Source organism: Lissotriton helveticus, chromosome 3_2, assembly GCF_964261635.1.
Source record: "Lissotriton helveticus chromosome 3_2, aLisHel1.1, whole genome shotgun sequence".
Lineage (NCBI taxonomy): Eukaryota > Metazoa > Chordata > Amphibia > Caudata > Salamandridae > Lissotriton > Lissotriton helveticus.
In genome coordinates, this window is record NC_136062.1 from 399,109,275 (window position 1) to 399,134,874 (window position 25,600).

Genomic DNA, 25,600 nt, shown 5'->3' on the forward strand with positions numbered 1-25,600 from the left:
GCTGACACCACTAGAGAGTAACATGCATTAGCTAGAACATGCTTCCACTACCCCAGAGTAACGTGCATTCACTTGTAAACGCTGCCACCTTTACTGACTTATGCGCATTGGCTTTATCCACTCTGCTACTACCCCAGTGCCAACACCTTGGAGTAACAAATATTAACTGGTACTTACTGCCACCACCCCGGAGTAAGATGCATTCACTGGGTCACGCTGCCATCACCCCAGACTAACATGCATTAGCTGGTACACGCTGACACCATTACAGTGTTACATACATTAGCTGGTAAATTCTGATGCCACCCCAGAATAACACGCATTAGCTGGTAAACACTGCCACCACTCTAGAGTAACATGCATATGCTGGTTCACGCTGCCACCATCCCAGAGTAACATGCATTAGCTGGTAACTGCTCCCAACACCCCAGAGTAACATGCATTAATTAGTACACGCTGACACCACGCCATAGTATCATGCAGTAGCTAGTACATGCGGCCAACATCCCAGAGTAACATGCATTGGCTAGTACACGCTGACACCCCTCCAGAGTAACATGCATTGGCTAGTACACGCTGACACCCCTCCAGAGTAACATGCATTGGCTAGTACACGCTGACACCCCTCCAGAGTAACATGCATTAGCTAGGACACGCAGACACCACTTCAGAGTAACTTGCATTAGCTAGGACATGCTGACACCACTCCATAGTAACATGCATTAGCTAGGACACGCTGACACCACTCCAGAGTAACTTGCATTAGCTAGGACATGCTGACACCACTAGAGTAACATGCATTAGCTAGGAAACGCTGACACCACTCCAGAGTAAAATGCAGTAGCTAGTACACGCTGCCAACACCGCAGAGTAACAAGCATTAGCTGCTGGCTCGACTCTGCCACATCTACACGTCATTTCCAAAAACGGAATATAATTTGGACGGAGATTAACATTTTCAAATGCCCGCTCACAAACATCAACTATTATTTTTACACCGGAAAAATGATGTTACTGGCTGTTTTTTTTTTACATCGCTTCATGTTTAATCGCAAATAACTTCATACGAATCCTTGAGTTTTGGGAATTAAAATGTGACACCAATTTCAGAGTCAACGCCCCGTCGTTTCATTCTTTTCAAAGAGAATTTTGGGAATTGAAGAAAAGTCATAATTAATTTTGCACTTCAAAAGTGCTTAAGATATCTTTTCTTCTTACTGTAAAGTAAATCCCCAAATTGAACACAATGAGCAAGAAAGTAATCGATTGCACTTTGTACTGGTACCAGTCAGCGGTAGTTCGTGCCTTCATTCTCCTCACTTCTGTTGTTTTGACAGTATTGGAACCGTGTATCGCAGTAGAGCAGGGGTCCCCACCCGCTCGACCCTCTGGGAGTAGCTCGTGACTGCTCTCTGATTCGTTGTTAGCATTTATTTTGTATTCCTTCGTTGTCTTTTAGGGCTTTCATCCCTTGCCCGCCCTCACCCAATCCAGCTTCTGAGATTGGCTGAATTGAGCTTAGCTGGGGCGGGGCGGGCCAAAGAACGTGACGTTCTTCCTGAAGTCAGGCGCCGCCTGCCTTTTCCATCCTAGCACCGCACTTCGTAATTGCCGCCTCATCCAACGAACACGCTGCGCAGGACTGGTAAGTGTGACCCTGGTCTGGATCATTTCTATAGCAAGATAGTTGGTAAAAACCCTGGGCTAAGTGCATGTAAGCCTACAGGGTTAGATAGTAGTCACGGGATTTTAAACTTTGATACCAGAAGTAACCAGAATCAAAGCCTTGAGGCGCAAGCTGTGTCGGAGTTTTAAGAGCCCCCAAAGACTCGCATCAGGCTTATAGCGCTTAGCATTGCCACATATCCAGTTTAAATCTGAACCCTTTTAGTGTGTAGCGCTGTCCTGAACATTTGAAAAAGTGATGCTAGGGGCCGAGCTGTGACAATGTCTGCCATCAGAGTCAACTCTGGAAAGAGGCCCCTGGCGCACATTCAGATGGGCTCAAGCATTCCGCGCGGTCTGTTTTACATGTGTTTGGCACTCTTTTGTAGCGTGCACACGTCACTTTTCTCTTGTAACACACTGTTTGCTACCTCTTAAATTTTGTTTGCTTTCGATACTTTCACAAGTGCCACCATTGCCTACATAACGTTTGTTCTTGTGTTTGAGTGTCCTCAATTTATTGTAGTGTTATAAAGTAAAGTCCACATTTGTAAAGCGCACAATCACCCGTAAGGGTCTCTAGGCGCTGGGGGGCCGTCGGGAAGATTAAGCGAGATATTGCCCAGAGTCACATGGTGCTGGGCTAACCTGCCGCCGGAGCCGGGGATCGAACCGTGGTCCCCAGATTCCAGCGTCAGTCGCCCTGGCCGCGGCGCCACACCTCTTCCACCTCCTAATTGTACTTTGTATGCTTTTGTAACCTGCACACGTCACTTTTTCCTCCTGTAATGCACCGTTTGCTGTCACTTTTTCCTCCTGTAATGCACCGTTTGCTACCTCTTGTATTTTGTTTGCTCACGATTGTCACTTTTGCCTCATGTAATGTAACGTTTGCTTTTGTAATTTGTTCACTTGTAATGTTCTCATGTAGCAGTTCTGTTCCTATTGTGAAGTGCTCTGACACCTTCGGGTAAAGTCCGCGCTATATAAAAACGCATAAATAAATAGGAGCCTGGAAGGATGTGCTCGGGTAAACAGCGGTGGGTTCTCTGGCCTCTGCTACCATGTCACGGACTGGGGGAGCACTGCTTAGGTCGGCGGGTACTGTTTTCCTCCTCTTTCTAGTGGTAAAGCATGGGGCACGATGCCCACCACTTACAAGATGGAAGCCGAGTCAGCCCTACTGGTCTGTGTGGTAAACAGTCTGGGCCTAACCTGACGTGTAAAATGCATTTCAAGGACTCCCTGCATCCATTGTGGCGTGTTGTCTCTGCTGTGAGCGTTGGGGGCCGGAAATATTGCATCCCGCCCTCCCCTCCAGGTGAAGTATGTCTGCCCGGTATGTTCCAGGCCAGGAGCGATGGAGATCATTTCTGCTGCTCGTAGATCGGGTCTGCGCAGCTTCTCCGCTACTGAATGTTTGGGTTGCACATGGGTGGGGGTGCATGTGCACTAAGGGCTGCACATTAGAACTGTTCCAAGAAGGCTGGGGTGTGGTCTCTGCTGACAGGGCTCTCTTCCCTGTTGCCTTGGAAAGGGCTGGCACTGCGTCTTTGCTGGTGGGGGGAGCAGGTGGGGTGGGGGGGCTGCATTGTATAGACCTGTGGTTCCCAAACTGTGCGCCGCGGCGCCCTGGTGCGCCGTGAAGGGAAGCCAGGGGCGCCGTGCACGATGTTGGAAAGGAAGTGTTTAAGTCGCACTAAGAATGTGTCACTTTCGCCCCCCCCCCCCTCCGTGATGAATAGGTTGCTCTGCCCCTAGTCTCTGCCTTTCTGAAGCAGAGCATCACGGCGGCGGGGGGTGCACAAACAGCGCACACAGGACTCGGCTGTCTCCTAATTATTAAGGGATTTTGTTTCACCTCTGCCTGTCCTGAGAATTTCTTTCATGATTATCTTTACAATTTCTCATTCCCTCCAGGTGGTTTAAAGAACAAGGCGTCTACTCGCCCTTTCACATTTAGGCAGCAACGATCTGTGTCCTTCCCATTAGTACACAGCAATGCCATGAATTTACAGGTGGGGAAATGGGAATAAACTGCTCTATTTAAGTATAAAAAGAGTGGACATAGAAAACAATCCTGCTACATAAAAACGGAACCTCTACTGCCTGTGGGTCTTCACACTGCAGAAGACTTTCAATTGTAAACACACAATCTGCAATATTGTTTTATGTACCCGGGTACATACACCATGGCTCACCTGCATTGTTTGCTTATAGTTCTTTACAGCAGGGCCGGCTTTAGCGCTGGTGTGCCTAGTGCAACAATCATTTATGGCGCCCCCATTTTCAAATTCATGTGCAACGTTATACCAAGTCCATTATCAGGCAGAAAAATCATATTATTATATACTATAGACAGTTGAATCTGACCTGCTGGTCAACTCGGAGGTGCACTAACACCCTAACACCAACTTTCTACCTGGAATGCCCATTACCCCATCCCCAACCAAGGGGTTTTCAAGGGCCCGAAAGGAAACGCTGTCCCACCCCCTCATTACTTGGTGGCTTCGTTGTTTAGGCTGCCTTAAGGCCTTTGTTTTTAACATCCGCTGCCCTTGCTATTTACTTCTGCCTTCAGTAACAAAGCTCGGTGGCAGCCGACCGTAAAATTGAAGGTCCTTGCAGGCAATGAGCTGCTACCACGGTGGAGGCCAGGCGTGCAACACCCATTGGAATCAAAGGGCTTCAGCCCCCCCACCCCACCCCCCTCCCGAGCACACACACAGCCGCACCCGAGCACTTCACAGGTCTGAAATGTGGCGTTCGGGGCTCTAGTTTCTCCTCTGGTGGAGGCCAATGTTAAAATCAAATATGATTGCCTGTCCTGAACTCCTTTCACAGACCACAGGACGCTTTTACTCCTTGCATGCTGATGACTGCTGGGGGCCGTCATGACCGCACCCGCGATCGGAGTGTGGCGCAGAATCGCGGCAACATGCAAGGGGTTACATTTTGCCTTTGTGTTGTAGTCAATAAAAGCAGCTCAGTGCAAGGCTCTTTGATTTTTACATCGGCTTCCACTGTGCTTTATTATGTCTTCTTTCAATTTTAAAACTCGGTGTCAGCGAAGTTGAAATCACTGATCCAATCCTCCCAAAACAGGCTCTTCACCTCTGTCTAGTCCTGTCACTCCCAGCCTATCGTCGCTCACACTCTTCCTGTGTGCCAAGGCATCCCTGACACTGAGCTGTGTTTTGGTGCACCACAGCTATGCAAAACAATTTGATTGGTTGAGTACTTCTATACTAGTGTGCGTTTAATAAAGGCAGCTTCTGATTACAGTTTTAGTGGCTCAGTCTGAGATGATGCAATTTTTTCTTGCGTGGAATTTTTTGAGCAGGCTCATTACGCCTTACCTGATTTTACCCATGCAAGTACTCTATTGCCCTGATTTAGAAACTTATGGCTTATGTAGGAGGAAAGCAGGTTGTTGAGTTCAACAGATATCTGGAGTGTGTGTGCATGCACGTGGTGTGATCAGATTTAACATTTGTTTTAAGGAACAAATTCATGCTCACTTAGAGCGTTTTCAATATGTCAATGTGTAAGTGTGAATAAATTTGTTCTCTACATTAGAGTAGTTAAGTAGTAGTTGGTAATGGAACTTTCGGTTTATTGAGGTATGTGCTCCGGGACATTGCCATATGTTTAATGCTATTATATTACTGGGAATAGAAGAGTACTGTGCAGCGAGTGCAAAGCTTAGCAGACAGTCTGTTGCTGAACATTGCAGAACTATGCATTTTCTTTGCAGCGTTAAAGCATGTGTTATAGAACTGAGTGAAGTGCTTTATAATGAAAGTAAGGTTGTCACCTTTCCAAATATCTTCCATTTGTTGTTCAAATAGTCTGCAAAGGTCCGGACATGAAAGAAATAATGTTTTACTTACTAACGTAACTTTTCTCCCTTTTTTGTTTTACTTTTTTTGATAATGAAGAAAGGGGAAGCCTTCTGTTGCAGCATTTTTATAGTACTTACTAATGTGGCACTAAAGCACTTGCCTACATGGTTAGCAAGCTATGTCAAGTGTAGGGTGGGTGGTTCAAAGTGTTTTCTTTGGTTTGTGATCCTATGGGGGAAGTATTTCCTTGTCTTGCCTGATTAACACTAAGATGCAGTTATCGTTATCATGTTACGGGACACAGTGGGTAGCAGTGTCGTAAATGAGGTGAGACAGATATACAATTAATTATGTTATGATCTTCAGTCTGCTGACAGCTTTGAACAGCTGCATAGGTCTATGTATTTTGTTCAAACCACAGTATGGGCACAAACAAAGTAGCCTCAAGACAATGAATGAGGGTGGTGAGGTGTCTCTGAAAAATGCACGAGATGCTTGGACTTTAGTAGCTCACGACGATTTTCACTGACCAGAAGGACCTCACTTCACTACAGTAAAGGTTGGAGACCCCTGTAGTAGAGTGAAGAGGGTGCACGTGCATGCCTTACAATTAACATTTCGTTTCGGTTGATCAGCGTGTTTTTGTAATATAACAGTGACAGACCTCAGCGAGGCAGGGTACCCGCTCACTAACTCATCAGCTTAACGCCTATGTCCCGTAGAAAGACACAGAGGAAGCCATGGGCGTGGCTTCCATTGGTAAAGCAGGTGCAGTTGCACCGGAGGCCAGAGACCCGCGTGGCCTACTGGACCCTGATTATTGCTGCATTTTATGATTCAAACAGCAGCGGGGGGGCATATTCCCCTCCTTGGACTAGGGCCCGTAACGCTGCCTACGTTGTTGGCTGGGGCGTTGTAGGCGAGTTAGTGGCGCATCACACAATTCCTAAAGGAAATAGGTTAAAATATTGTCCCAATCATTACCTTCCCTTGGGCTGCTGCATTACTGATGCTTCTGTCATGTTGGTAGTTTGGGAAGTGCTTCTTTCAAACTTCAGGCCACCTCAAGGCGCTGGGGAAGGGAGCAAGAGAAATAGAAATGAATGACTAGGAAATCTGGCAGCGGAAAAACAGGGAAGAGGTAATGGATGCTTTGGGGCAGAAAAGGGAGTCTGATTTACCCGCACCCCCTGGGAATAATCAACACAACAGGCAAATTCATTTGACCTTTTGGGCTCTCCCTTTTCATCAGCACCCCAGGCTGCTTATCCCTAATTTTTTTAAATCTAGGGGGCATATCGGCAACAACCGGCGATAATTATCGCTAAGCGCACTTAGCGCTAGGATAATTATCGCCAGCTATCGCCAAATTTTATCGCTGAGATAGCGTGCTAATGGCAACGCTTATCTCATAAGTGATAAAATTCCAGGCGCAAGCTGGCAATTGTGCGATTATCGCTGGAAATCCAGTGATAATCACACAACGTTTGGCGTTAGCTTGCTGATGGGGCAGGGAAGACTCAACCATGATATCCACCTTCCATTGGATATCATGGCTAGGTCAAACTAAAAGCAGGCGTAAGGAAAGTAGCGATAACCAAGGTTAGCGCTACTTTTCTTATCGCTATGCTTGTTAGTGGGCCCATTGATAATGGCGTCATTTCTCCAGTTATTCTGGGAAGGAATGTCTACTTTGCATCTCATTAGAGAGGCAAAGGTGGGTGTTACGGTTAAGGGCGCTAAGGCAAAGATTCACGCGGTAGCGTGATCTTGCTGATTTAGGGATAAAATTATCACCGCTTTTGTGGCTGAAAACTGCTGCAAAAGCGCCTCATGAGTGCTACCACTTCTCAGGTGCCAGCCTGAAGAGTGCAGGTGCCGTGTAGCGCTGAGGGAAGTTTCCTTGAGGGAACCCCAGGGTGTGGGTGTCGTGTATTCCTATAGGTTCTGAATCAATCCCCCTATTCCTGACCCTATTCTGGTTAAACTAACTATCAGGTTAACTAACAGTCAGCCCATGAGGCAAGACAAGCCCCCATGATGCAGATACCGTTATCTGACGCAGTCACACTACGGCACAGGAACGTGTTATCTGATTAGGTCATAACGCTTGAGATCTAATTAGACAAGCGACATTCCTCCAGCCCCTGATAAGGCATACGACGTTCTCATAACAAATCAAACCTATGACAACCTGGAAAATCCGTGCGCCCATTGTTTTGATTTCACAGAGAACTTTAGTAAAGAATGTGCTAACGAGCAAGTCGTATGACATCTTTATTGACGTATCTATGTCCATCCTTACGTCAATCTCGGCACCTTTAAGGTATAAATATTGCCGATCTTGCCCTATGCAAACACACGCGTGATGACGAGACGGAGCAGCCATACTTGCCGAAGCCCAGAAGCAGAGCAGACCCCGCTGGCGCAGCCCCGCCTTCCTGACGCGCTGAGAGACGCGCTGCTATCTCAAGCCGAGAGACCCAGCACCGGCGCTTCCGGGCAGCCCTCGCAGGCAGCCTGGAATATCGAGACCAGAGAACGAGATACCATTCCTCATTCATCCTAAATTCCAGGTACAGAACTGAATAACCCCTCACAGAGAATTCTTTAGTTATTCACTTGGCAAAAACAAACTTAACTTAAACTGTAACTTTCTATTCCCGCACACGCATTAGACTTAGGTCAGGTACACGGGGTAGGCGTATTTAGAAACACCAGTTGAGTAAGTTTAGTCAAATGTATATGTGTATGTAAATATATTTTAATCATTTTAAACCTCATATGGCTCAGAAACCATATCAATGTTTCTACAGTATTATTTTATACTATTGCTTTTAATGTATGCACTTTACTTAGCTATAAGTATTGCAATCATATCGATCCATTTCTCTTGTACGAGAAAAGAGACTGATCAATAAATAACACCTTTTTATTGAACACGCCCGTTTCTTCCTTTTCTCTACATTCTGATGAGACTAAGAATGCACGTACTGACTGAGTAAAATAATTGCCTTGTGCTCACACGACTCTCGAGATTGACTCTTGATTAGGGGAGAGCAAAGTTGTCATGTTCTATGGTTGTCAGAAACTAAATCCCTTCTTGTCTAATCAGGGAGGTTAAGTCCTCCTTGAACATTCGAGAACGTTTCTAGCGAACTCTGAGCTAAGCTGGCAAACCCAAAAATTAAGTCTAGTATCGACAGTAGTAGACCTAGTTAACGTCTGGCCTAGGCCTTTACTGCTGTAGGTATTATTCCAATGCGCAGAGCCTATTGGGAAAATAGGAACTACACTACATGGCGCCCAACGTGTTTGGAAAGGGCGATAAAACTAACGTAAGACATTTAGAGTAACTCAGTCGTGCTTTCTCACTCAGACCCCTTTTCCCATTATACTCCAAAGACGTCTGGAGTGGGTGAAAGGTTATATCCTCCAAAACCTCGCAGGAGGGAACTCCTATGTATGGTTCTTGGCATAGTCAACGTTGAAGGATAAACAGTTCCAAAATATTGTGCATCTAATCTGTTTCCATAAGAAACCTGATCTGCAAACAAATAAAATAACCATCCTGACAGTAAAATGTCAGAAAGTGATGAAGAAAGAGAGGCAGTTAGATTAGCAACTGAACTCACAGCAGCGGATGCTACTATGCAAGACGCAGACCCGAATATAAAACTCATTCCGGTCATCAAAAGAAGATCTATAACCTTAAAACTTATAGAAAATGGACTGACAGAGGTGGCACAGTCATATTCGTAATTGAGGCACACGAATATCGGCAGACAGAGGTATACTATACATGGATACATTTTCCAGCAGCTAATGCTGTAACAAAGTACTTCCACTATTACAAAATAGAGGTACCACCTGACATTTACACTCCTTTCGAGGAGGTGGAAGTACCACTCAAATTCCAAGAGCATTTGCTCTTATTTGATGGCGCCCTAATACATAACAATCACATTACAAGGCTCGGTCCTTTAGGTAGACCAGGAGCAACGTGGCCGGTCTTAGCCGGATACACACCACATCCAGACTTCGAAAGAATGCCTGCAGCAGATCTTTTAGTACAACTATAACAATTAATAAAAATACATAGACAATTAGTTCAGTATGTGATGCGGACTTCAACAATTCAGCCAGCGATTAAACTTCCACAGCTGACCCCTCACCAGGGAAACACAAATAAAATTACACCACAGAACATCCAGTCCTGCCTAGGTAAAGTACCGGCTAAACGGGAACAAATACCATTCTGGTTGGCACAGAAAATTACCCAAATAGAGGCGGTGTTTCCTGACACCACCCCATTAGAAAAACACAGGATTCTGACTATGTCTCCCAATGGGAATCGCACCACTCATAGAGGACTGTGACACTTGGGGTACAGTCTTTGCTTCCATCTACACAAAAACGCACGGTGTTCCATCCATTTCGGTAATACCAGATGTGCTAAAACAGATTCAAGATGAATACGGTCCAGAGCCTGCTTTAACTCTTGGTATGAAATTACTAAAAGACTTCAAGCAGGTATCGGCTATATTATTAGCCAACATAAAAGGTGAAGCAGCAAACGTGGCGATCCGCCAGAGGTTAAAAGAGACAGATATAGCAGACCAACCAGCTGAAATAGCCAGAATCATAGAAAAATCCTATGAGGAACTAGGTAGAGATAGTTTAGGTGGAATATCAGTAAAACCGCAACTGACTGAAAGTCCTGAAAAAATATTTCTTAACAATAATTCACCAAAAAAGAACTGGGATGGAAACAAACAATCCAATCCTAAAGAAAAGAAATTCCAGTCCCGAGGAAGGTCTCCTAGGCGAAGGGAGAAATCTCCGAACCAGAGACACAGGTCACCCCAGAGTGACCCCTCTGGGAATAGATATAACCTTAGAAATAGGGATAATATAAAAAAGCCTGATAGATATCAAGACATTGATACACGTCCCTCTCAATCTTTTCAGAATTCCTCGCAGAAATCGGAAAGAGGACGATCAGAACAAAGAGAAGAGCACGCCAAGTCCAAAGACAAGGAACCTGCTCATCTAAAAAAGAAATTACAATTTCCTAAAAAGAAGGTAGCCAGTATCAAGGTAGTTAACAATGCCGAGAATACTGAGGACACAACTGAAAAACGGAGAGTGGGCTCAGACAATGCTAGACAGTGCAGCAGAAGTGAGCATAGCTCGCAAAGTCCTTATGAATCATCTGGAGACAGTGGACACGAATGAATATCTTCAAGTGGAAACTGCAGACACCAGAGTTAGCAAACCCCACAAGATATACGAGATAACATTACGTATAGAGGGAGATAAGACTAGGAAAATAAGGGGACTATTTTGGGATAATCTCTCCAAGGGCTATGATATCCTTCTAGCTGAAAAAGACTGGCCACCAGAGTTTTAGGGAGTGCCCTCATGGCGAAGAAGTAATTATGCCTGCCTTCTCGAATCAAATCCCGATTCATACAAAATATACACTTGCTAGAAAGTGGGCAGTGGCTCTAGCACCTGCTTTATATAAAAATCATGTAGGATGGGATGAGGATTCTCCTCACAAAATCCAGTTAAAATCAGAACCAACTGCACAAAGGCAGTACCCAATTAAGCAAGAAGCTAAAAAACAGGTAAATGATATACTAGATCAGCTAGAATACCAGGGGGTGATTGAAACTTGCACCTCACAAATGAACAATCCTTTGTTTCCGGTCTCCAAACCAGACAACTCATATCGTCTAGTTTTGGATTACCGACACCTTAACACATGTTGCAAAACTTTTGCAGTGCAAAACTCACACAGTGCTGCACTAATGAATAACATAGTGCGCAAAAAATACAAAACAACCTTGGACATCTCCAATGGATTCTTTTGTCAAAATATAGCACCAGAGAGCAGATATTTAACTGCATTCTCAGTAAATGGCACTCAAAAACAATTCTGTCGGTCAGCCCGGGGGTATTCTCAGCGAGAGTAACAGAATTACTACAACTATATGATGATGAAGCATTATCTTATGTCGATGACATTTACTTAACAGATGATGACTTGGATACTCACTTGAAAAGAGTGAACACCATAATACTTGGGTTCGCTGCAGAGGGTTACAAATTCAACTTTAAAAAATCCAGAATTGCCCATCTGACGGTCCTATTCTTAGGATATGAGTTATCAAGTGAAGGCAAAAGCCTGGCTGACAATTTCCTAGAGAAATGTGCCGTAATCCAAGCTCCTAAAACACTAAACCTACAGTCAATTCTAGGCTTCCTAAATTTCGGAAGAACATACATTGCAAATTACGCAGAAAGGGTCAAACCCCTTTATGATCTAATTAAACCAGACTTTAAAAGATCCAGTTGGACTCAAATACACACAGAAATTCTGAGATCCTTACAAACAGACATGCTAATTAAAACAAAATTAGAAACACGTGATAACACACGCAATCTTGTGATTCGAGTCATCCCAGGGAGATGCGGATTCACATACCTGACCTCTAATGAGGGAGAAAAGGTACCAATTGCATTCAAATCACACTTGTACACAAAAGCTGAACAGAGATTCAGCAACAAATAAAAAATTGTTCATGCAGTTCAAACCGCAATAGCTAGAGAACAAGACATAGCTGACGGTAGACATATCACAGTCAGAACAGCTGAATCAGCCTTTGAGGCATTGACAACACCGTGTAATTTACCAACAACAACATTGGATCCAGAATGGTTACAATGGGTAAATTCAATCACAACGGACAAAGTATACTACTACTTTGATCCAGAACTAGAAGAAATGGAAAATCTAGAATATGAAAAAACATATCCTCTGCCAATTGACATTCTGCCTCTACGACATTATGCCTGTGTAATCTATACAGACGGACATGCTCAACCCTCCGTTTGGGGAGAACAAGCATAAAACCCCACATGTGAGATTACAAAAGAAGTGTGGTGCGGAGGTAAACTAAGACCTCTATTAACAAAAACACACTTGGTAGAAACTAATTCAGAACAACAAACTGAAATATTAGCTTTGAAAATGGCGCTAGATAATGCGGATCGCGAATTCCCGACACTTATAGTGTCAGATTCGTATTACTGCGTCAAATCATACAACAAGGATTTGCAGACTTGGATTCAAAACGGTTACAAAGATAACACAGATGCACCAATAAAGCAGAAACTGCTCTGGGAACAAATAGCTCTTTTACAAAAAGAACTACCAAAGACTCACGTGACACACTCACTGAGTCATCAGCGTGATGGCGTTCACGTTGTAGGGAATTCATTGGCTGAAACAGCCGCAGCGGCAGCCACTAACTCGGCTCCCGTAGTTCGATAAAAGCGTACATTAAAACACATTGATGGTGAAACAGTGCTGGCGGTGAAAACGTCTTCAAAAGGCGACTGCTCAGCGTTACCGATCAACTATCCACTCAATTATACATACATAATCGATGCAAACTCCGTCCCTTTTGCTCGAATCCTTGGAGTGGGGGCTAGAGTGATTCCAAACATGGACAGGAGAAAGTTGTTAATCGCAGACGCACACATGGGCGAGGGTCTCAGACACCTTAAATTAAAAGATTCTCTGGAAGAATTACAATCACGGTACTGGTGGCCAGGCATGAGCCTGCATCATACCATGTTTGTAAAACGCTGCCCAAACTGCAATAGAGATCGCAGTGGGGAGACAAAGAGTTTGATACCTCGTCGTATTACGGCAGATAATATCAGCAGTAAAAATCAGGGCTTGCGATTAACATATACAGGCTAGTTCCACTTATAATGTAGATCACCAACACTCGGCTGACGTCCGGACTGTTATAGAAGATTTGCGAGTCTAAATGGCATATACGCTAAGAGCATGCTACGTTTGACCATTGTTTTCACTCAAGCCCACCAGCCTGGGGGGAAACATGGCCAAATGAGCACAGCCCAGCGGGAATCTTCTCACTTCCTTCCTGAGGGTACGGGATGGTGTAAAGAAAAAACCAAGGCAGAAAGCAATCTATAATAGAAAGGATATTAGGTTCGGGAGCTGGGTGGGTCAAACATCTAATAAGTGTCCAACGTAGTCTAAATAACTTGCCAAGAAATTCTCTGAAGGGATTCAGTCCGTACGAATTATTATTTGGAACTAGAATGATTATCTCTGACCTCGACAGTCAGACTTCAGTGGTTAAAGAAAAAAGCTTTGATGTCAAAGACCGTTTGGCTATTTTGCAGGACTTGAAGAAAACAAGAAAAGACCTGAACAACATACAGTTGAAACAGCCAACAACCACTGAAGAATCACCACCTGTCCCAGCAAGACCTGTCTGGATTCCAAAAGTCGGGGATCTAGTCAGGGAGAAGATCGCGGTAAAGAAGGAATTTGGGCCTTCTTACAGAAAAGCAGTTCCTGTCTTGTCTGTCAACGGGACAAGATCAGTTGTACTACCGCCACTTGCTGGTAAAAAGGAGAACCGAGTTGTATCCATCGACCTGGTAAAACCACAACATGTGGCCGATAACAAACAGTAGGCCAAGTGGACTCCCAATAAGTAGCAGAACACCAAGGTTTGCTACCAGTACAGAGGTCCTATCAAAGAGGCTCATCACATTCGAAACGCCTACAGAAGAACAACAAGGACTATGCAACAATGCAATAGAACTAAGACCTCTGAAAACCCAAATAAAAACATTTAGCAGAGAAACACCAATCTACAATGAAGTACCAAGTGAAAATGCGAGAAACAAAATTCCAGAACCAATTGGAACAATTGACAGAACTGCATCTGGCTACTTCATAAACTTCGATGATTCCTCTGAAAGCCTCAGTGAATCAAAGACACAGCCATCATCAAAATCCTTTAAAGACAAAGCTAAGGAACTTTTGAACCATCTGAAAGAAACATATGTGATTTCTCCATGGATTGAATTTTGGGTGGGTTTTGGCGCATTTATCCTCATACTTTGGCTCATCATGGTATTAACTTTGGGACGCTTCATTGAGGGAAAATATGCTAAAATGGACACAGCAAGTCAGAACATCAACTTGGTCCTCAAACCACACACATCTTCACACGTCAAAGAGAACTCTCTTCAGCCAACTTCACAGCCAATCCTATACCTGGTGGGGTAGCCTGGGACAACACTGACTATGAAATTTATGGTCCGGTCGAGATCCTGAAATATCCACACCAAATTAAGATCTCCTTGAGTGACTTTGTGAAACCAAACTCATTTGCTGATGATTGGGACTTCGAAAGCATTAATAATATGATGTCTGATTTAGTAATGTCTGCTAAATTTACCAAACATGATTATTTGCAAGGTTCTACAAATTATGATAGTATGTATTGCTATAACCACTATGGTAACCAGTTTATACATAGATCTGCACAACCTAGAAATGTTTTAAATTATAATCAATGGGAACATTGTGCTACTCCTCCAAAAGGGAGCCCAAGATCAGTTTATGACAAATATTCATATTTTTCAGGTTTTAACACATGTAATGCTGAAACCTTTTATTTCAAATTGTCAAACAAGACAGGGATGAAAACCATGATAACCAACACAAAATTGATATATTCAGACTCGTTCTTTGAACAAATGAATACTTTTGGATTTGATTATTGGGACAAAAATGTTGATTTGAAAAGTGTTTGGGGTACAAAAGAATGGCAAGTACAGGGTATAGAAGCTTTGTTTAGAGCCTGCATGATCCCAGAACAAATGATATTCTTAAATGACACTGTTCAACAAACCACCTGTCTCGGCTTAGCCAAAATCAAAGATTTAAATAAACCGTCTATTCCAAAGCCAACAATGTTTAGCAATAGCTCTGATACAGATGAAGAGATAGACGTAAACCATATATTAAACCAAAACAGAACACATCCTGATTGGAAACATTGGTTGATCTGGCCCACAGATACAAATAACTGTCAAGACAGATTCCTGAACAAAACACAGGGGTTCAAAATGACCAGGCCAGACCCTAGATATCCCCAAAGACATCACCCAGGGATAATAACAACCTACAGTGTGGGCAAATTATGCCTACAATGGCTACAAACTTCCACACTGCCTGAAATTAAGCAACACCTAACTTTACTTACTGATGGTGCTGACTTGCGTGATTTCATAATGGGACCACGCAAACAGCGTCAAAAGCGTTTCATAGCAGCCTCTGTATATGCAGCATACGATGAGGCCTGGAAGGTTACTCAAATTGAAACAGCAGAGAGAATACGGGAAATTGACCGTATTAATTTGGAAAAATCACTTTCTGTAGTGGACAATGGGTTAATGACTCTGTCCTCCAGATTTTTTTCTTTGGACAGCATTGTGTCTTCAGCAATCGATATATTATCGCAAGACTTACTGTTATTACAACATGGTCAGTCACAATTGCGTTCTATTGTACAGCTTGGCTGGACGTTACAAAATCTGCGTTCAGGCTATGTGCCTTGGCGTTTAATCAACACAACGTCACTATTCCAAATCTTTAACCTTACTGATAGACAAATCGGTATGGCGCAAAAGGGTGCTGATTATACAATCTTGAGCATTGAAAAACTAGAAAGATTACCAATGACAATGTCAGAACGACCTGTCAGTGAATGGATAATACACGGAATCATAAATATTCCAATCTCAACCTTCAGGTTTCAATACTGCCAAAAATATATACAGGCTGGCATGTACGAGAAATTGGGAAAGGGGTACCTTAAAACAACATGGAACCTGCCCTATTCACATGCATGTGTCAGTAATAAAGGACAGAAAGTGTTTCTTGGTGGCAACGATTGTGCGATGTCACTAAGCGGCACGCTTCTGTGTAATGGAATTAGTTTGCATGGAGCCTGTGAAGGGAATTCATACAACCTTTTCATGTCACCAGCAAGGCGCACCTGCAACTGAAATAGAACCATTCTTTCAAAGACTCTATAATGGGAGTTACATTCTTATTGTAGACCGCAGATGTTGTAGTCTTATGCCCGGGACTCCTTATCTAGTAACTACTACTGCGAAGGTCAAGTGCTGTGGACACTCTTTGTTTCCCAGCTCCTTTCCAGACAGGGAGGCAAGGGCATGGCCAGATTTGAAAATTACTTCTATTCGAATAGATACTTTAAGCAGAATGAAAACAGTCCTTCTTCAGACGCCTACCAGGCTCTCGTCATCAAAAGAAACTTATGATCTACAAGTCGCAAGGACGACTGCAGAGATACATACATTATTATCAACTAATTCCCCCGTACATTTCGCGGAAATCCTGAGCGAAATCTTAAATATTTCTGATACCACAGGGGTCTCAAAGGTATTTAAGACAGTATTTTCGATGGCATTAACACCATTCAAAGCCATACTGGGTATTTTTCCAGATTTCGTCCATTCGATTTTTGGCGGACTTCCCCTGATCCTGGGACTAATTGCAGGAATCCTATTCTTAGTCCTTATTTTTTGTTATGGCAACCCATGTCACAGATCAAACTCTCGCGACAATGGAAGATACAATCCTAGCCATTGGATACCGGGACCGGATATCAAAAATCCTGGGACTCTCCCGGCTTAGAGACCTGAACATGACTTGGTTTCTATCATTTCGACCAATGTGGCAAAGGTGTGTTTTACCTGTATGTACTAAGGTGTCTGCTATGCGGAGAAGAATGCGTGTTAGACACCTGTCTGACGCTACAATCGGATGCGCCAGTGGATGCAGATACACTGTTGGTTCCTACCAAGGTTCACGCTTTGTGCTGCCCTCAAAGGCTGCCAATCCTGATGACGGCATTCGTGGAAACTTCACCACTACGATTGAAGAGTAGTGAAGTTCAAGATGAAAGCAGCATCGAACAGGTACGACCTTCTGTCAGCAATGCAAATCAGAATGTCAATGGAGACAATCATGCGCATGAATGCATGGTTACACCTATTTCCGACTTAGTGGAACTTTCCCATAAAGCTGTTGACAGTTTTTTCGAAAGCCTAAATGATATGATGTTCTCGCCAGAACAGAAATAGAGACTTTTGAGTAAACTCGCACACGGCGTTCTCTGAATTCGGCCTTCAACTTTAAAAATGAAGTCACATGAACAATTACACTCCAGTTCACGGACAGCAATTTTTCAGCAAGCCCCTAAAAATATTTTCCCATATTTTTTCCGGGACACTGATCTTCTGCTTAAAGTAAGAAACTATTCCTAGAGAACTAAGATTTCTATTTTTAGATACTTTTTAGACTTTAGCTGCCCGCTGGTATGTTCACGAGCATTTTTATTATGTGATGAAATGGTCTCGAACTTTCTTTCTGTATAGCCATATTAAGAGCCATTTCATGTGTAATTCTCATATACCAAATAAGCATTAATGTATACAAATGCGTGAATTCTTAGCATTATTATACAGCTTAAGTGCATACAATATATATGACTGCAATTTTTCGTATATTTGAAAATTTCGAAATGCATTAATGTATTTTGGGGTGGTAAGGTATACACACTACTCTATAGTATGTTGTACTATGTTATACTATGCATAGATTAGTAGATATGACCATAGTTAGCGTGGAGTGGGTGTCGTGTATTCCTATAGGTTCTGAATCAATCCCCCTATTCCTGACCCTATTCTGGTTAAACTAACTATCAAGTTAACTGTCAGCCCATGAGGCAAGACAAGCCCCCATGATGCAGATACCGTTATCTGACTCAGTCACACTACGGCACAGGAACGTGTTATCTGATTAGGTCATAACGCTTGAGATCTAATTAGACAAGCGACATTCCTCCAGCCCCTGATAAGGCATACGACGTTCTCATAACAAATCAAACCTATGACAACCTGGAAAATCCGTGCGGCCATTGTTTTGATTTCACAGAGAACTTTAGTAAAGAATGTGCTAACGAGCAAGTCGTATGACATCTTTATTGACGTATCTATGTCCATCCTTACGTCAATCTCGGCACCTTTAAGGTATAAATATTGCCGATCTTGCCCTATGCAAACACACGCGTGGTGACGAGACGGAGCAGCCATACTTGCCGAAGCCCAGAAGCAGAGCAGACCCCGCTGGCGCAGCCCCGCCTTCCTGACGCGCTGAGAGACGCGCTGCTATCTCAAGCCGAGAGACCCAGCACCGGCGCTTCCGGGCAGCCCTCGCAGGCAGCCTGGAATATCGAGACCAGAGAACGAGATACCATTCCTCATTCATCCTAAATTCCAGGTACAGAACTGAATAACCCCTCACAGAGAATTCTTTAGTTATTCACTTGGCAAAAACAAACTTAACTTAAACTGTAACTTTCTATTCCCGCCCACGCATTAGACTTAGGTCAGGTACACTGGGTAGGCGTATTTAGAAACACCAGTTGAGTACGTTTAGTCAAATGTATATGTGTATGTAAATATATTTTAATCATTTTAAACATCATATGGCTCAGAAACCATATCAATGTTTCTACAGTATTATTTTATACTATTGCTTTTAATGTATGCACTTTACTTAGCTATAAGTATTGCAATCATATCGATCCATTTCTCTTGTACGAGAAAAGAGACTGATCAATAAATAACACCTTTTTATTGAACACGCCCGTCTCTTCCTTTTCTCTACATTCTGATGAGACGAAGAATGCACGTACTGACTGAGTAAAATAATTGCCTTGTGCTCACACAACTCTCGAGATTGACTCGATTAGGGGAGAGCAAAGTTGTCATGTTCTATGGTTGTCAGAAACTAAATCCCTTCTTGTCTAATCAGGGAGGTTAAGTCCTCCTTGAACATTCGAGAAAGTTCAAGGAGGACTCTGAGCTAAGCTGGCAAACCCAAAAATTAAGTCTAGTATCGACAGTAGTAGACCTAGTTAACGTCTGGCCTAGGCCTTTACTGCTGTAGGTATTATTCCAATGCGCAGAGCCTATTGGGAAAATAGGAACTACACTACAAGGGGTTCTCCGTACCTGTGATGGAGCGGGAGCCCCCCCTAATTTCTGCCTACATTTTTGCATTTAAGGGAGGCGGACGCCCACCCTGCCTTTATGGTTCTCGAAGTGTGAGGCCACCCCACATGGTTGAGCACTTGTCGGCGGGATCCGACCACCCGTTAGTACCGGTGCAACGGGAGCCCACCCTGCATTGAGGCTGGAGGAGAGGAGCGCCGCACCGTGAAACTGAAGCGGAAGTCAGGCAGCGCCCCTGCCTGATTGTTGCCAGTGCCTGTTCCACCAACCCACGGCCGGTCAATTGCAGCCCGTCTGGAGGCTGGGCAGCGTCGACCGGGAAGGAGAGTGGATGCTAATCCCGTCTCCGAGAGACAGGCAGCGCGAGGCAGTGGGCGGCTGGAAAAGGCTGCCGGGTCCAAGGCGGTGCTCCCAAGGCCATAGAGAGCCCCGCATGTTGTCCTGCTGCCCGGAAGCCTCCCCAGTGAGGCCAAAGCGCACACATCTGATGCCCCGGTGTTGGGGTAGAGTGGAGGAGTGCCGGATCATCTAATGCCCCAGTGAGTGGGGCAGACACGAGGGAGCCTAATCGGAGCTCTCATGGCACGGTGGGTGCCATGGTGGATATTCCCTTGGCCGCATGGTGGTGCCTGATGATGGCACCAGACGCGCCCCGGTCACAGGGGTTCCCTTGCCATGACTAGTGCCAGTGCCTGATTTGGTTTTCACAGCTGCGCTGCCGTTGTGGGCAGCTGCAACGTTTGGGGGCCAGTTCTTTGGGAGTGAGGAGGGGGTGAGTTGCACCCCATGCTCCAGTGCATTGCACACTTTTTGTTTGCTGTATTGGCAGCCAGAGGGCCAGTAGACGGTCCTGTAGGAGCCCTGACTTTCTGGACATAAGGCATTTGAGCACTGGTGTAAGGCCAATTGGCCTGGGGGCAGATGATACCTGTGTTTACCAGGAGGGCGTAAGGCTCCCGTGTACTGTGATGCACTGCTGTTTTTTTGCGTAATGTGTTTTATGCCTGCAGTAATGATGCATGATGTTTATGCTCCTGATTTATGCCTAATGCTTTTACCTTGGGTGTGCCCGCTGAGAGTCGTGTGGTGGGGCACTGTTGCTAATTTATGCATAGGGTGGTGATTCCGGATGTGATGCCTAATGTGGTGGTAATGCTAATGTGCTCTAGGCGTAATATAGTTTAGGCCTAATGAGATGCATAATGTATATATTTTTTATGGTTACAGTGATGCAGACATAATGTTTGTTGCAGGTTAGAATGCTTAGGTCCTAATGGTACCAGTAGTTACTGGTTGTGTTTTAGATTTACTTATCTGTTCTGATGGTTTGACCGTGGCCCGTTTGGCCCGGTCCTGTATATAATCCCCTGTGAATATTGCCTAGTGCCAGTTGGCACAGTGTAAATCTGTGATTATGTTTCTAATGTGTTTGTGGTAATACAAAGGCTATTTTTTTATATAACCTTGCGGGTAGTTTCTTTTGTGGTGTGCCTAGTGTGTTGCTGCTGTGAGTGTTGCGCAAACCCTTTTACACATTGCCTCTGGGATAAGCCTGACTGCTCATGCTGAGCTACCAAGGTGCCGAGCTACCAAGGGACTGTGCACTCAGTTTGTTGAAGTTTTTCATTGGTAGTGCACTCATAAAAGGTTCAAACCTCTTATTTCATCTCGTTGTCTAAAACTGGGTTATGAGAGGACATGATAGACAATGGAGGATAATTTTTGACTCTTTGTTTTTTTGCTGGAAGAGATGGTTTTAACAGATGCCAGAAGGTTGCCAGCCGTCTTGGCATAATGTGTAATAGAACATTGGAATGTTTGGAGATCCATTGAAGACAATGGAGTGCTCCCTGCTTCTACGGGCCGGTAAAGGCCAGCAGAACAACATTCCAATGTTTTACAAATGCCTCTCGGAGCTCAGCTTCGAGAGGCCTTTGTTTTATTTGTTAGGACATTCTGCTCTCTAGTGGCAGAATGTTCTAATAGCCTTATAGCCCTTCGTAGCAGGGCTATACCTGCTATTAAAGACCCGGTCTCGTGTTAGTCACTCGCCTTCGGTCGAGCCTTTAATGTGGGAGCTGGCCTTCAATAGCTGGTATAGCCCGCAACGGTGGGCGATTAGGCTATATTACAATTAAGAATTATCATAATGTGTCTCATTCGGTCAATAAAATGAGCAACTATTTTAAGAACGCAGATTGAAGGCAGTTAATAAATGAAGGCACTTGAAAGCAAGCACTAATAGTGCACAATTACAGTTGTATAGTCAAAACAGTAAAGTACAAAATTGGAATGCAGCAAGAGCTAACAAAGATGACAAAATATAAAAAGAATTGCCAAAAAGTAATGTCCAGAGCATCCATGCCATTTCCCAAACAAAGGGAGACAGAAGACTTCTTAAGAGGGAAATGCAGCAAATTCATATATATTAGAAACTGCAAATATCATAAATCAAATGTAGCATCATGGTCACAAATAATATCTCCATTTAGCATCACAGTTGCTTTAGTCAGGAAAGGCTTAGGCCTGATTAAGAGATTGGCGGTGTTGCAGCGGCCCTCCATACCAGCACTCCGCTGCAACACCGCCAAACCAGTAGTCAGACTGCCTTTGTTGGGTTCCGACTGTAATCCAGGTCGGACGGTCCTGGTTTGGCAGTCCAACAGCGGTGCCTTTCTAAGGCTAATATGTGAGCTTTAGAAAGGCAGCAACGTGGGAGCGCCAAAGCATGTTCCTGCACGGCATGCGGAAACAGGGGCTGCATACAGACAGGGGGTCACGTCATGTGCTCCCCTGCATGCACCTCCAGGCCCAGAGGGTCTGGGGCCCTAAATGGCCTCACCGCCACCGCTTTCATTTACCATGAAACGGGTCATGTAGAGGAAACTCGTAATATGCTTATGGTGCCACCGCAGCAACACCAGCATCTTTCGGCCTCTTACCGCTGTGCCACAGGCACGAAATCACACATCCCTAACGATTGCAGCCGTTCTGTGGCGGTGCCACAGCTGAAATTGCAATACGGTAGTCTGTGCGGCAGTGCAAGGACCTCTACCACGACTACACCGGTCTTATAAAACGCCCAATCTGGCCCTTATTATGCACAGAAGCAAGTGTAAAGAGCAATGCATGCAGGAGAGAAAGCGTAGTAATCATGTTGAAAAAGCTGTTGTAATAGCCATATTTCTATTTATTTTTTAAAATAGTGGCTGATATTTAGCCACTGAGGAGAGCAGGTGGCGTGATGCACAAAATGGCGGACACTCACACTTTTACCTAATACCGCCGCACCTCCGGCAGCCCTCCAAAGTATCAGGGGTTAGATTAACGCATTTTAGTGCTGGTGTTCTAATCCCAGCACTAAAATGCGTTAGTCATGCATTATAGCGCTGCTTAACCCACCCAACAGGGCACTCTTAACGAAATTGTATTTAAGCGGCCAGTGTGCAAAAAAGTGGGTTCTCAGACAGAGCCAGGCGCGGCTGCTGCCAGAGCCTGCATCTAGTCTCTCAAAAATAAATATACAAGTCATGCGCTGGCGCATCTGTATTCTTAAAACGGGTACTGAGAAGTAGACACAAGCCCGATTTTCCGTACCATACGAATTCTGAGTCTCTGAACGAACCACATGGTTGGGCTGAGCGCAGGATCAATCAATCAACAATAAATCAAGGTACTTGTAAAGCGCGCTTCACACCTGTGAGGGTCTCAAGGCGCTATGGGGGGGTGTCACTACTGCTCGAAGAGCCAGGTCTTGAGGAGCCTTCTGAAGGTGAGTAGGTCTTGGGTCTGCCGTAGGTGAGTCGGCATGGTGTTCCAGGTCTTTGAGGCGAGGTAAGAGAAGGATCTGTCGCTGGAGGTCTTTTGTTGTATGTGGGGAACGTGGCACGGGTGAGGTGCGCGGAGCTGGCGGGTGGGGGTGTAGAACTTGAGTCTGCTGTCAGGTAGGCTGGTCTGGCGTTGTGGAATGCTTTGTGTGGGTGGGTGAGGAGCTTGAAGGTGATCCTCTTGTCAACGGGGAGGCAGTGCAGGTCTCAGGTGGGGGGTGATGTGGCTGCGGCAGGGCACTTTGAGGATCAGTCGGCGGAGGCGTTTTGGATGCGTTGTAGTTGACGCAGGTGTTTGGCTGGAATTCCTGCTTAGAGTGCGTTGCCGTAGTCTAGCCTGCTGCTGACGAGGGCCTGCATCACCGTTCTTCTTGTTTCGGTCGGGATCCACTTGTAGATCATGCGGAGGGTGTTGTAACAGGAAGAGGAGACGGCGTTGACCTGCTTCGCCATGGAGAGGGAGGAGTTGAGGACGAATCCTAGGTTGCGTGTGGGGTCGGTGGGTGACAGCGCTGTCCCCAGCGTGGTCGGCCACCATGAGTCGTTCCAGGCTGAGGGGGTGGGTCCGAGGATGAGGACCTCCATTTTGTCAGAGTTCAATTTCAGACGGCTGCTTTTCATCCAGTCGGCGACTGCCTTCATGCCTTTGTGGAGGTTGGTTTTGGCGGTGTACGGGTCCTTGGTGAGGGAGAGGATGAGCTGGGTGTCGTTGGAGTAGGAGATGATGTTAAGGTCGTGATTGCGGGCCACTTGTGCGAGGGGGGCCATGTAGACGTTTAACAGCGTCTGGCTGAGGGATGAACCCTGGTGGACGCCGCAGATGATATCGGTGGCTTCGGAAGGGTGGGAGGCGGACTCTCTGGGTTCTGCCGGAGAGGAAGGACGTGGTCCAGTCGAGGGCCTTCTCTTAGATTCTGACTTCTTGGAGGGGGGGTTTTAGAGTGCGGTGGCAGACCGTGTTGAAGGCGGCTGATACGTCCAGGAGGATGAGGGCTGATGTTTCGCTGTTGGCGCCTGATGTTTTCTGTGGCCGCGATGAGGGCTGTCTCGGTGCTGTGGTTCTGACTGAATCCGGATTGGGACGGGTCCAAGATGTTGTTGTCTTCGAGGTGGCGCGCCAGCTAGACTATTTTCTTGATTACCTTCGCCGGGAATGGGAGCCGGTAGATGGGCCAGAAGTTCTTGAGGTCCTTGGGGTCCGCCTTGGGCTTCTTGAGGAGGGCGTTTATTTCTGCGTGCTTCCAGCTTTCCGGCAATGTTGCTGTTTCAAAGGAGATGTTGATGACCTTTCGTAGTTGGGGTGCGATGGCTGTGTCGACCTTGTTGAACACGTGGTGTGGGCATGGGTTTGACGGTGATCCTGAGTGGATGGAGTTCATAACCTTGCCTGTCACGTTGACGTTAAGCCAGGAGGTCAGGCGGTTGGTGCGGGTGGTGTTCGTAGGGGTGGGGTCTGGTGTTGTCGGTGTGATTATGGTGTTAAAGCTGTCGTGGATGTCAGTGATCTTACGGTGGAAAAAGGTGGCCAGTGAGTTGCACAGTTCTTGTGAGGGCGGGATGTCATTGGTGTTGGCGCTGGGGTTGGAGAGTTCCTTTACGATGCTGAAGAGCTCTTAGCTGTTGTGCGAGTTGTTATCCAGGCGGTCTTTGAAGGAAGATCTCTTGGTTTGTCTAATGAGGTGGTGATGTCTGCGGGTGGCATCCTTGTGTGCTGCACAGCTGTCTGGTGTGCGTTCGTGGAGCCATTTCTTCTCCAGTTTCCGGCAGCCGCGTTTGGAGGTCAGGAGCTAGTCTGTGAACCAGGTGGCTTTTTTGCTGTCGTGGTTGATGAAGGGTTTCTTGAGCGGTGCGAGGGTGTTGGCGCAGTCTTCGATCCACTGCCTGAGGTTGCGGGAGGCGGCGTCTGTCGGTGGGGTCGGTTGGTGGGTTCTGGGTAAGGGTGGTGGTCAGCTGATCTTCAGTGATTTTGCTCCAGCAGCGACAGGGCAGTTGTTGGGTACGGTGGTGCGTGGTTGGTTTCTTGAAGGTGAAATGGATGTAGCGGTGGCCGGTCCAGTGGAGTTCGGTGGTGTGATTTAAGGCGACGTGGGTGCTTGTGGAGAAGATGGGGTCCAGGGTGTGGCCAGCGGTGACGAGTTGACTGAGGCCAAGGTTATCGATCAGGGTGGCGGAGTTGGCGTCGTTGTTGTCCGGTCTTTGGAGGTTTGGTGGTTCTGTCGCAGTTGAAGCGACAGGAGAAGGGTCTGTTTCGGGGCGGCTTGGAAGCAGGTGTGGTATCGGCCGGCGTTGAGTACGTGGCGGGTGAAGGCG

At 45.5% G+C, this 25,600-nt stretch overlaps 2 long non-coding RNA genes across 4 annotated transcripts in view; one reads left to right on the top strand and one right to left on the bottom strand.

Annotated features, from left to right (window-relative positions):
• LOC144826029 (uncharacterized) overlaps positions 1-1,423 on the bottom strand; it is a 335,744-nt gene extending 334,321 nt beyond the window's left edge. The window contains exon 1 of the long non-coding RNA XR_013609674.1: positions 1,286-1,423. This is a non-coding gene — a long non-coding RNA (uncharacterized LOC144826029). The remainder of the gene's footprint in view (positions 1-1,285) is intronic.
• A 152-nt stretch (positions 1,424-1,575) lies between these two features.
• The window catches only part of LOC144826338 (uncharacterized), a 311,231-nt gene continuing 287,206 nt past the window's right edge, over positions 1,576-25,600 (top strand). For 2 of the 3 annotated variants that reach the window (XR_013609795.1, XR_013609792.1), the window contains exon 1: positions 1,576-1,645. This is a non-coding gene — a long non-coding RNA (uncharacterized LOC144826338). The remainder of the gene's footprint in view (positions 1,646-25,600) is intronic. The other variant, XR_013609793.1, reaches the window with a different exon arrangement.